We start from the raw sequence: 10,447 nt of genomic DNA on the forward strand, positions 1-10,447 counted from the left end.
CCCAAGCCCCGTCAGCAGAGGCAGATGGACCATCAGCCAAGCAGGTCTTGCAGAAGCAGGACTCACTTCACTGAGATGCCATCCCCAGCCACCAGGGAAGCAGGAATCTGTTTGGATGCTGTAGCTCCAGACTTCTTCCTCTCCCCTTGTCCTGGCATCATCCCCTTGATTTCATCAATACAAGATCCATTTGGCCGCTGTGAAGAGCAGCATTTCCTCCCAGCCCTTGGCTCACACATTGAGGACGATGACCAAGGAGGAGAAGACAAAGGGAGAAAGGAGTACAATTCCTGTAGCATTATCTGCACCCTTTTACGTGAGCATGGCTTGTACAATCTGAACACCTGAAGAATCAGTCTGTACAAACAGCCGTGGGCTCTTCCACAGGCTCCCCAACTCAAGAGGCTTTTGGCCTCATCCCTGAAGCCCACAGTCAGCCGTGCCCAGGCACAGCCCCGGCTCAGGACACAGTCGCTGTAGAGCACACAGCTGACAACACTTTCCATGGAAGGACGGGTGACGCACCACCACCGCAGCAGCACGACACCCACCACACATTGCAGCCAGGCCCCGCACAGCTGGGTGTCCATTGCCATAACCTCGCAGCTCACCCGGCTACTCCACATGGCCAGGTCAGACCCTTGTCTGCAGTGCTTGACCCTGACACACCTGCCTGCAGGCCATGACATGCTACCAGAGCAGGCTCCCCTGCTCTAGGAGTGGGAAAAGAGGAGCAGCTAGGTCCAGGCTGCGCTCTCCCTCCTCCCTCCCTAACAGCCAGTGTTCCTGTGTTTCCTGAGCAATTTGCTGGCGGAGCTGCAGCACATATGGTATCTGTGTGTGCCCTGGGAGCAGGAGGGAGGGAAACACTCTTCTGTTGGGGGAGAAAGAGGTTTCCAACTGTAGAAGGGGGCAAAAGAGAAGCAGCTGCACACTGTACTACTGGCCAATGTCATCCGAGGTGGAGGAGCACCAGGGCTAAATCAGAACCTCCTGGCCAGGGAACCCAGCAAAAGGGGCAGCAAGAGGCATTTGCCTTCTTTACAGTCCCCTGAAACTCACTGACCTTTTTTAAACCCCCACTCATGTGGCAGAAACCCAGTGCTCCATGGCTTGACTATAGCCCTGGATGCTCAAAGGTTCCATTGCCGTTGCTCACCGTTGTGTGGTGAAAAGGGGACTCTGGCTCTGGAGGCCATGAGACCTCATGCCTCAGGAGGAGGGGAGACAGCTGGTTAGCTAAACCTAGGTTTTGAGGGGTTTTGGAAAACCTGGAAGCCCCGTTAGACCAAACATTCTGCCTTTTCACGCCTCCAGAAAGGCGGGTACCAAAGCAATAGGCCTCCCCCTACGATGGGTCTGTGGAAGTAACCTGCTGTCAGGACAGTACTGAGTATAGCCTTCAGGCCTTTGCTTTTACCTTTTAATAATTGCCAATACCAAAGGTGCACAATGAGGAATGAGCAGGTTACAGTTGTAGAAACAGGACTGTACACAGAAAAACTAAACTGTTATCAGCGCTTTGCTCCTCTAGAACCGCACACGGGGTCTCCTGTGTCTCACGTACCTGGCACATCAGCTTTTACTGCGTAAGCACAAGGCCCACGCGGGCCCACAGCTGTAAGTCCCATTTGACATTGCGTTGGAGAGGGAGGAAAAAAAAATTATAACCCTTTCAAAGTACCACCCCTGCCGATCTGTCTTGGATATTATATATAAGCAAGACCTCACATCTTTAATTCACTGGTTGAAGGTTAACTTCTGGTCTGTATGAGAAGGAAGCAGGACCAGAACATTAAAGACACAGACAGCAGAAGGCCTGTAAGAAAGGTACGTGGTGAATGCACTTGGAGATTCGTTTCTAACGCGGCTGGACAAAACGTATTGAGCATATTCTGCTGTTTCTTGCTGCCCTCAGGCTGATCCTACAATGCCAGGGTGCCTTAATGCTACAGCAGCTTTTAGTCACCTCTTCCTCAGAGTGTTATTTTTAAGAAAAATAAATCCATAGAAAAGCCTTAAAACCTGAGTTACTTAGGAAGCTCTAGATAAATCAAAGGACTCAGCAGGATTAACTTCACTTGAGTTGCAGTGAAATTTCTAGCAATGAGAAAAGCCAGGATTGCCAGTCAATGTACAGCGCTTCAGCTACGGTTTTCAAATCTGGCTGAAAGTACATTCTCCTCAGCTACATGACAAGGGTGAGTAAGTTATTTGTTATTTAACAGGATCTTTTGCTTTTATTCAGAAATAAATTTCTTTTTTTACCGTTTTCCTAAGTTGCAGCAAAATATTTTAGGAAGATATAGTTCCAGCGAGAACTGTAGGTGTGATACAGTTTTGTTTAGCAAGATAAAACGAAAATACAGGCATTGGAGAAATCTATGCTTTAGATACTCTGCTTATATGCATGCATAAATAGATACCATTTACTATAAAAATAGCAGCACCGATCAGTTGAAACATGAAGAGCAATAACTACTTACCAGTTTTTGCGAAATAAAAGATAACTATATTAAAAAAGGAGACAAATTGTAGTTAAAATATTGCTTTGTGCAACTTTCCTTTATGGGCAAGATAATGTTTTCCTTCTGCATTTTATATTACCAGTTTGCCTTTAGAAACTGGACAGTTAAGACTTAAAAATATCTTTTGATGTGAAACATACTTTTACTGCTTTTAGAGTTTTGTCTCATACTGGCCTCAAATTCTCGATATTATAGGGGGAAAATAAGTAGTTTCTTCATTGTGGCAAGTTAAAACTTGTTTGCTGTTTCAGGAGTGAATTCATTGAATGCTAGATCTCTTTTTCTAAGCTGCTTCCAACACTTTTTGTTAACCTCTACCTTTACCAGCAACTCTTATAAACATTCTACGTTGTGCACATTCAGACCTATACAAGATGGTTTTATGATGTGCATATAATTTTGAAACCTGTAAAGACACTAATGGTATTAACAAGGATCAGATATCTGTGGCCTTTCTTGTATAGAAAAGAAGAAGGTGGGAGTTCTGAATATTTGAAGAATTTAATGAACAGGTCTTTAAATGTGAAGCTTGACATCACGTGCACACAGTTTTGTGGCTTTTGCACAAACACTAAAGAAGCTTTACAATTTAAGATTAATTCTGGCAAGTTTCTGAAAACATTCACTCCATTTGTTGAACAAGGATGACAAGCTCAGAGAATTTTTTGTAGGGCAGTTAGATCAATAGTCTTCATTTCCAGTAGATTTAAATTTTAAGTGGGAGAAAAAAAAATAAAAGGGAAGAAAAAAATATTGTAATGCTGGTTTTGTGAGGGATTTTTTTCCCTCCCTTTCAAACTCCTTTGCAACAAAAAACATACCAATTTATCCTAAACCAGTCAGCAGCACAGCTGAGAACTGATACAAAACGTTGTTCCAACAGACAGGAATGTAGGAATGTTAATTGAATATTATGGGGTACTGTAAAGCCTTTTCTGTGCTTAGTGAGAAAGTAGATGCTGTAGAACAATTAAAATTTATTTAGGACATCAACAGCACAGGTTGTTTGAGTGCTTAGATACATCCCTCAAAGCACAGTAAATCACTAAGGTGTGAAAATTTTTATGACTGTAACATGGCCAAGCAAGCTGTGGATGTAGAACGCGAATTAGCTATTTAATATTATTTTTCCTTTCATAGGTTGGTCATGACTGTCATTAAAGCCTATAATTTAAAATGCAAAGAATGTAAGAATTTAATGTAAAATATCAAAGCACCTCCCAAACCTCATTTTACGTAGAGAGAGTGTATGTATGTAGTGCATAGATTTGACATATTGAGGCACAGTGATGCACCATATATTAGTTTTGCAGTGATCAGAAATACAGCAGGTACTTCAAAGAGTAATGAAAATCCCTTCCCTAAAAACATTTACAACTTAAAGTCCTGAAAACCTATCACAGACGCACGTGATCCAAGCTGAAACAGATGCGACAAGTAGCATATCTAGAACGTACTGCTGGCAGTAATTAACGCAGGGCTGCCACCTTCACATTTACATCACTACTTCTCCCTTCTTCCTGGCATTATTCCTAATGCTCTACCTGGTTTGCCTTTGCTGTCTTTATTTTTCAGGCAAGAAAAGAAACTTATAACTAAGGACATATCATCTAAAGTGTTACCGCTTGTTTCTATGAAAGCAGGAGCAAACCAGGTAAGTTTATACCCCAAATTTGAAATATTTAGCCTTCAGTTAAACTCCTTCCTGATTAAGTGTGAAAGAAAACCAAAAACGTTAGGATTAACTGTTCATGGGTGGTTGCCATTATTAAATAAACATAATGAAAGATGGTATGGATTATTTTTTTAAGTTTTTTAATTAATCTTTTGCCTGGTATTGTTCCTGTCCAAAAGCTTTGACATTTTCAATATTTCTATGATCAACATACTCTCTATATTGCTCTTCTCTGAGAAATAAAGTATTTAAATTGCAAAACAAAGTCATATCTCGTATTGGCCACAATGTTCTGAAAATTAGGGCAAGTAAAGAAATAAGGTCAAACCTTGCTGAAAGGGTTTAGATCATTAGTGTGAAAGACAACCTCCATTAGGAATTTCCCAGCATCGAGAAGGAACACGCCACGCCACAGTAATAGCAACGGCAGCACAGCACATCAGTGTGGCAGCAGAAAAAGGCAGCATGGCGGGTTCACGTTGTGTAAACACAATGGTAAATCTAGTACTAACCTCTAGCGTGGGGGGATTTTACACCTTGTGATTGCTTCCAGTGAAGTAACATTCTTTATTTCTCAGATTTGAAGATAAACCATTAAATATTAGACATCTCAAGCCTAAAAAAAAAGACATTCTTCTGGAAAGATGTAGCATGGTTTTACCAAAATGCAATGCGACTATTCACAATCTTTTATTCAAAAGCATTAATCAGATTGATTTCACTTGCATCATTCACGTGTCACTTCTCCAAATTCTAAGGTTTTTCCAAATGTTCTCCAAATATACCCATCTCTTCCATTAATTATTACAGAAAAAAAGAAAATCTAATTTTATAGCAGCCCAACTCCACAGAACCAGCAGCAAGAGATGTAATAATTTTAAACTGCTTCCCACTAATTTTTGCAAAGCCAGGTGTGCAAAAACGTGGTATTTCTGAGATTTTTGTTATATCTATTCCCATAAAAAGACAAGAACCAGATCAGATATAATCTGTTCAACCAAGTGATCAGTTCTCAGGAAGAATCAGGACCTCGTATGTAAGGGAATGAGAAGCCTCACTGAGAGATGATAGCTCTTCTGCAAAGAAACTCTTTCATGGCCAATTGTTTTGTTCAAGCCTTATCCTATCATGATGTTTCAGGCACTTCATTACTCTATTTTTAATTACTTTTATCATTTTGTCATGTATAGATAAGGATATATTTGCCTATAATAATCTATTCCATTTTAAAAATACTAATTATATAAGCTGTGAATTTCCACTTTGATGTTCCTTCTATTAAAACATTTTTGTTAGTTGCTAGTTATTTCACAGTTGCATTCCCAGATCACACTGTAGCTGAAAACTATAAAAACTTCTGATCAGAAAATATCTAACTAGACATGTCTTAAATTGATTCAGAAAGCTTCTTGTCGCAGCACTCTCCAAACTAGCCAGCTGCAACAAGGTATTTTACTATCTTACACCAGCATACTCTTCAGACCAGTCCCTCTGCTGCCTTCTCCTCATCCAGGGCGCAAGCGCACATATACTCACTCTCTCTCTTCTCTCTGTTTCTTCCTCCTCTCCCTCTCTCGGCTGCCCAACTTCTTAACAGAAGCAGCCACAGCTGCACCTTATCTACATCAGCCAACCCACCGCTCCTGAAGCCAGCCCACAGCTGTACATTATCAATGTTCATTAACCTGCCTTCATTCCTCTACAGCTTCTGAGTCTTAAAGTACGGCAACACAGAAACCTGATTTTGCTCAGGCAGGGTGTCCTGTCTGCACACTGCACCGCTGCCCAAAGATGTGCGTTATTCCTCCTCTGAAGAGCGAGCAGCACGGTCATGTGCATCCTTTTGCTGTCCCTTCAGACTGTCCTTCCCGCAGCTACCTTTAGATTACCTGTCCATACTAACATGTCACAGAAGCAGAGAAACCTCTTCCTACTCAAACTGGTGACAGTCTTGTAAATAACAGCACTTTTATTTAGGCTAACTTTCTTATTCATCCTTAGAAAATACACCTTAAGCCAAGGTGCAAAGGTGTTCAGAATAGCAATGGTTTCCTGATGAAAGCATTTGCAACTGAGAAAAAAATAGATTCCAATAAATTGGAATTGTTACATTCTTGCCCCATATAAATGTGGAAAACCAAGGATGGATCAAGCTGCTTTCTGTCACGCAAACATAACTGCAAAATCAAAGAGCCATTGCCAAGAGGAGTCTGGTCTCATTTACCCATGAAAGACATCAAATGCTATTACAAAGTAGTGTGAGGCAGTTAAAAAGTATGATCTGTAACTATCCACAGACTATTCAATGGCCTTTGCAGATGAGGTATGCACACAGATCCTTGCCTGAATGGCAAACAAACCACATGCGTATCCAGATCCCTACAGGAACAGGAGAAAAACTCCTTGTCTCATCCCAGTCCTAACACAACTAACAGCGTCTACAGGGAGATAAGCACATGAGGAGGGACGCAGGTGCGGGTAGCAGGCAGGCATGGAAGAGTCTGGGTGTCACGCTGTGGTACGTGTGGGATAACAAACAGTGATGAAGGGTATGGTGAGGGAGCCAGGAGAAATTACGAGGAGATGGGAGAGGATGACAAAATGGGGGGAAGTGACAGAGAGCAAAAAGCATGGATAATAAAAATAAATTATAAGGTGTAAAGGAAAGACAGAAAAGAGAGCCTGGAAACATATCGGAGAGAGGAAACGGAAACAGTCAGAAAATGAAGTGTGGAAAAACAAATGTCATAGAAGAGTCTGAGACAGCACAGGAGAAGAAGAAAAGCCAAGATGTGCCAACTATGGAAAGAAGGAAGAAATAAGGGGAAGAAGGAAAGGCAATACTTTTTTTTTTTTTTTTTTTTTTTTGTAAACATACAAAAATAGAAAATATAACCAGTCAAACAGGGAGAAAATGAAACAGTGACTGAGATGAAACAGAGAAGAGAAAGACACCAATACGCACCCACACCACATTTTTCACGAGGTTACAATGGCTGGGACCGTGAATGCAAGCCAGGCTTCCTGCATCTTGTCTGACAACCTAAACCATGCTCCAGAGTGACAGCTGAGTTTCATTTCAAAGCAGCACAGAACAAATCCCTTGGATTTCTTTCTTTTTTAAATGAAAAAATTAATTACATCCCATAAATGCCTGCAATATAACACGATGTAAATCTGGTGCCCCAAGGATGGAATAGAAGCTAAGAGCAGAATTTGGCACTAATTCAGATAACAGCAGTGTCTGAAAAAAAGCTTAGTGAAAATTTCCCCACAAAAGAAAATCTAATTTTCATTTCAAATGGAAAAAAACATAAAATCAGAATATTTTGAACTTAAGCTTCTGAAATTGAATAAGAACAGCATTTTCAAAAGAAAGGAAATTGCTGATGCTGAAAATTCCCCTGCAGATATCAGCACATAAAGTTTTATAATTTAAATTCTTTCAGTTGGAAAATTTGGTTACTGTTAAAGATTTTCATGTGGTAAATGTCAATTTTAACAATGGAGAACATTTCAGCCCTCTAAAATTCAACCAGTTCTACTACTAAGTGTGCCACCCCATATTTATCACCCAACAAAAGTGAAGAAACTCGAGCAGAGAATGAGGGAAAAACGTCTGTCCATTCAAAAGCCTTGGAAACATGTGATGCTCCGGCAAGCCTGCCCTCCTCCCACCGATCTAGGTTTCTTCTCAGAGCCGCTCTGAGAAGCTGCTCAGAACATCACGCAGCTGTTTTTGCTCATTGTGTTCATCTCCATCTGATCCCTTAAGCTTTGCTTCTCAAGCTCGTTCAGGTAACTCACAGAAGATTCATTTTCCCCCCCACATTTCTGGTTGCTGGACATACCTTCCCATCCTGTGGGAATTCTGTTGGCGGTAATCCCAGAGTGCTCCAGGATCCAAGCTAATGCCTTGGATGCTTTTTGGTTTATAAATCAAATGCTAAGCATTTAATTTATATACTTACATATATTTATTATTACATATTAATATGTATTTTATATATTCTGTAATATATACTTAATATATTAATTACACAGGCTATATTAATTGTATAATATTTATATTTCATATAAATCAAATGCTAAGCGTGTACAAAGATGCTAAGCACTGTGCGTTTCCTTTAGTAGGAACAGAAATCCCCAGATATTGTCACATAATTTTGCTCATATATTAACACCAGACGCGAGAGTTTCTGAAAACCTTTCAGTCTCTGCCACGTGTGTCCATAACAACAGGTGAGCAACCTGTTTAGTTGTTCCTTAATTTAGTTCCTTAAATTGCTGTCACAAGATTTAGGTAAGGTCTTCTACGCACATTTCAAATCAAAGAGGGAAACCAGCTGGTCAGAGGATTACAAGCAAAACGGGCTGTGCATGTAAGACTGCCCCAGGTATTCCAGCCTTACCTAACATCATTATGCACACTCAACAAATAGCTAATTACCTGGGTGTCACCTGGCTGAGCCCTTGCATATTCCCACTGGCTTGCAAAGCACTAAGGCTTGGCTGCAAACAGCCAGTTTTACGTTAAAAACTCATCTCTTGATCTCATCTTTTCACTGTTACTGCCACAGATCTTAGTAATGAACATTCCAAGAGCATTACACATGTGGAGTTTAGTTAGTTTTTTTTCGTGTGGTGATGTAAATACTACATTCTTAATTACTACATCTTTGACAGCACTTAGAAATTTTCATTTGACAATAGCAGGGCAGAGAAAGGACAAACACATTCCTTTAAATTTTCTAGCAAAAAAGAGACATCTTGGGTGCAGAAGGTTTTCTTTGATTTAAAAAGTTATTCAGTTTGAAGCAAAAAGATGTTAACAGCCCTTTTTCACCCTAGTGGGTTTTAATTTAAATGATCAAAGTCCACATTAGTGCCATCAGTTTACTGCAGTGCTAACACTCCTTGGCATTGCATTTCCATAGCCATATGATACGGTTATACAAGTCTGATGTGAAAAGCTGATTTTTGGTCTGATTTCATCCTCCAGTTCTAATCAGCTCCACTTATATCTGGAATTGTTGCATTATGACTTAAATAAAACTACTTTAGACTTAATGTCTACAAAAAATTGACCTTGAATCAGGAAAACATACAAGCCCATGGTCATTTCTAAGCATTTGAATAATCTCCCTTACTTTAATAGATTACCTACTTACTTAAAGGCCATAGTTACGTGCTTGTCGCCTCCTTGGAGTCTTTACTGTTCATATTTGTACCAAATCCTCTTTTAAAGTGCACGGCCATGGTCTGTTCATTGTTCTGTTTCACTATGGAAGAAGGGAACTGAAGCTGTAACACTGGAAAAGTAAAACCCCAGTACAAAAAAGTGGAGAGAATAGTTTTTAACGGAGAGAGGAAATAAAATAAAATCAAATCACCCTCCTCACAGAATATACATACAATACTGCTCGCAACAGGAGTTTCCTGGGAGATCAGTCATGACAGCTATTCAGGACAATCACAAGAGCACAGTATTTTAAACCAAGGAAATAAATGTCTGCAATCAGTGAAGGGCTGGGATAATTTACTAAAAAGAAACAGTCTGCAGTGTCTTAGCTCCCTCTCAGAAGAAATCTGTGATTAAATAGATGGACACTGAAACACTTTTCAGAGAGGGCAAAAAGTATGCTGCGTTCTAGCCAGCATTCAAAAGAGAAAAAAAAAAGAAAAGCAACTTCACAATCTGTTAGTGCCTTAAAGCAGAAGTGGTAGAAAAAAAATAATTTTTAAACTTCTGATGTTTACAAAAATTTCCATTATGTTGGTTGTGAGGAGCGGTTCCAACTCCAAAGCAGAAATTCTCATGTCCCCACGGTTTTTTTGCAAATGTTTCAAGTTCTGTAAAGTCAGCTTGTGTTACCCCAGTATCATCTTCCTCACCCTAACCTCCCCATTTTGGGAGGCCTGCTGAGGAAAAAAAAAAAAAAAAAAGAAAAAAAAAAGTAACACAAAGACCTCCCAAAAGAGGTATTTTTTCCAACACAGGAACAGTCCTGATGAGAATCTAAGGGAACACTGAAAACTGTATAAAACCAGACCTGTTAATTATGGAGAAATGCAAAGGGGCTGCAGTTTTATTTCATACCGGGGCCTTTCCCCCCTCCATCACCTATTTTATACAAATACTCCTGAGGCTGTTAAATCAAGTTTGATTATCCAGCTTCCAAAAACCCACTCATGCTTTGACATTTATTCCAATCTGAAACTCTCGGTGCCCTAGGCTGCAAAC

The sequence above is a fragment of the Falco rusticolus genome, chromosome 10, assembly GCF_015220075.1.
Source record: "Falco rusticolus isolate bFalRus1 chromosome 10, bFalRus1.pri, whole genome shotgun sequence".
Lineage (NCBI taxonomy): Eukaryota > Metazoa > Chordata > Aves > Falconiformes > Falconidae > Falco > Falco rusticolus.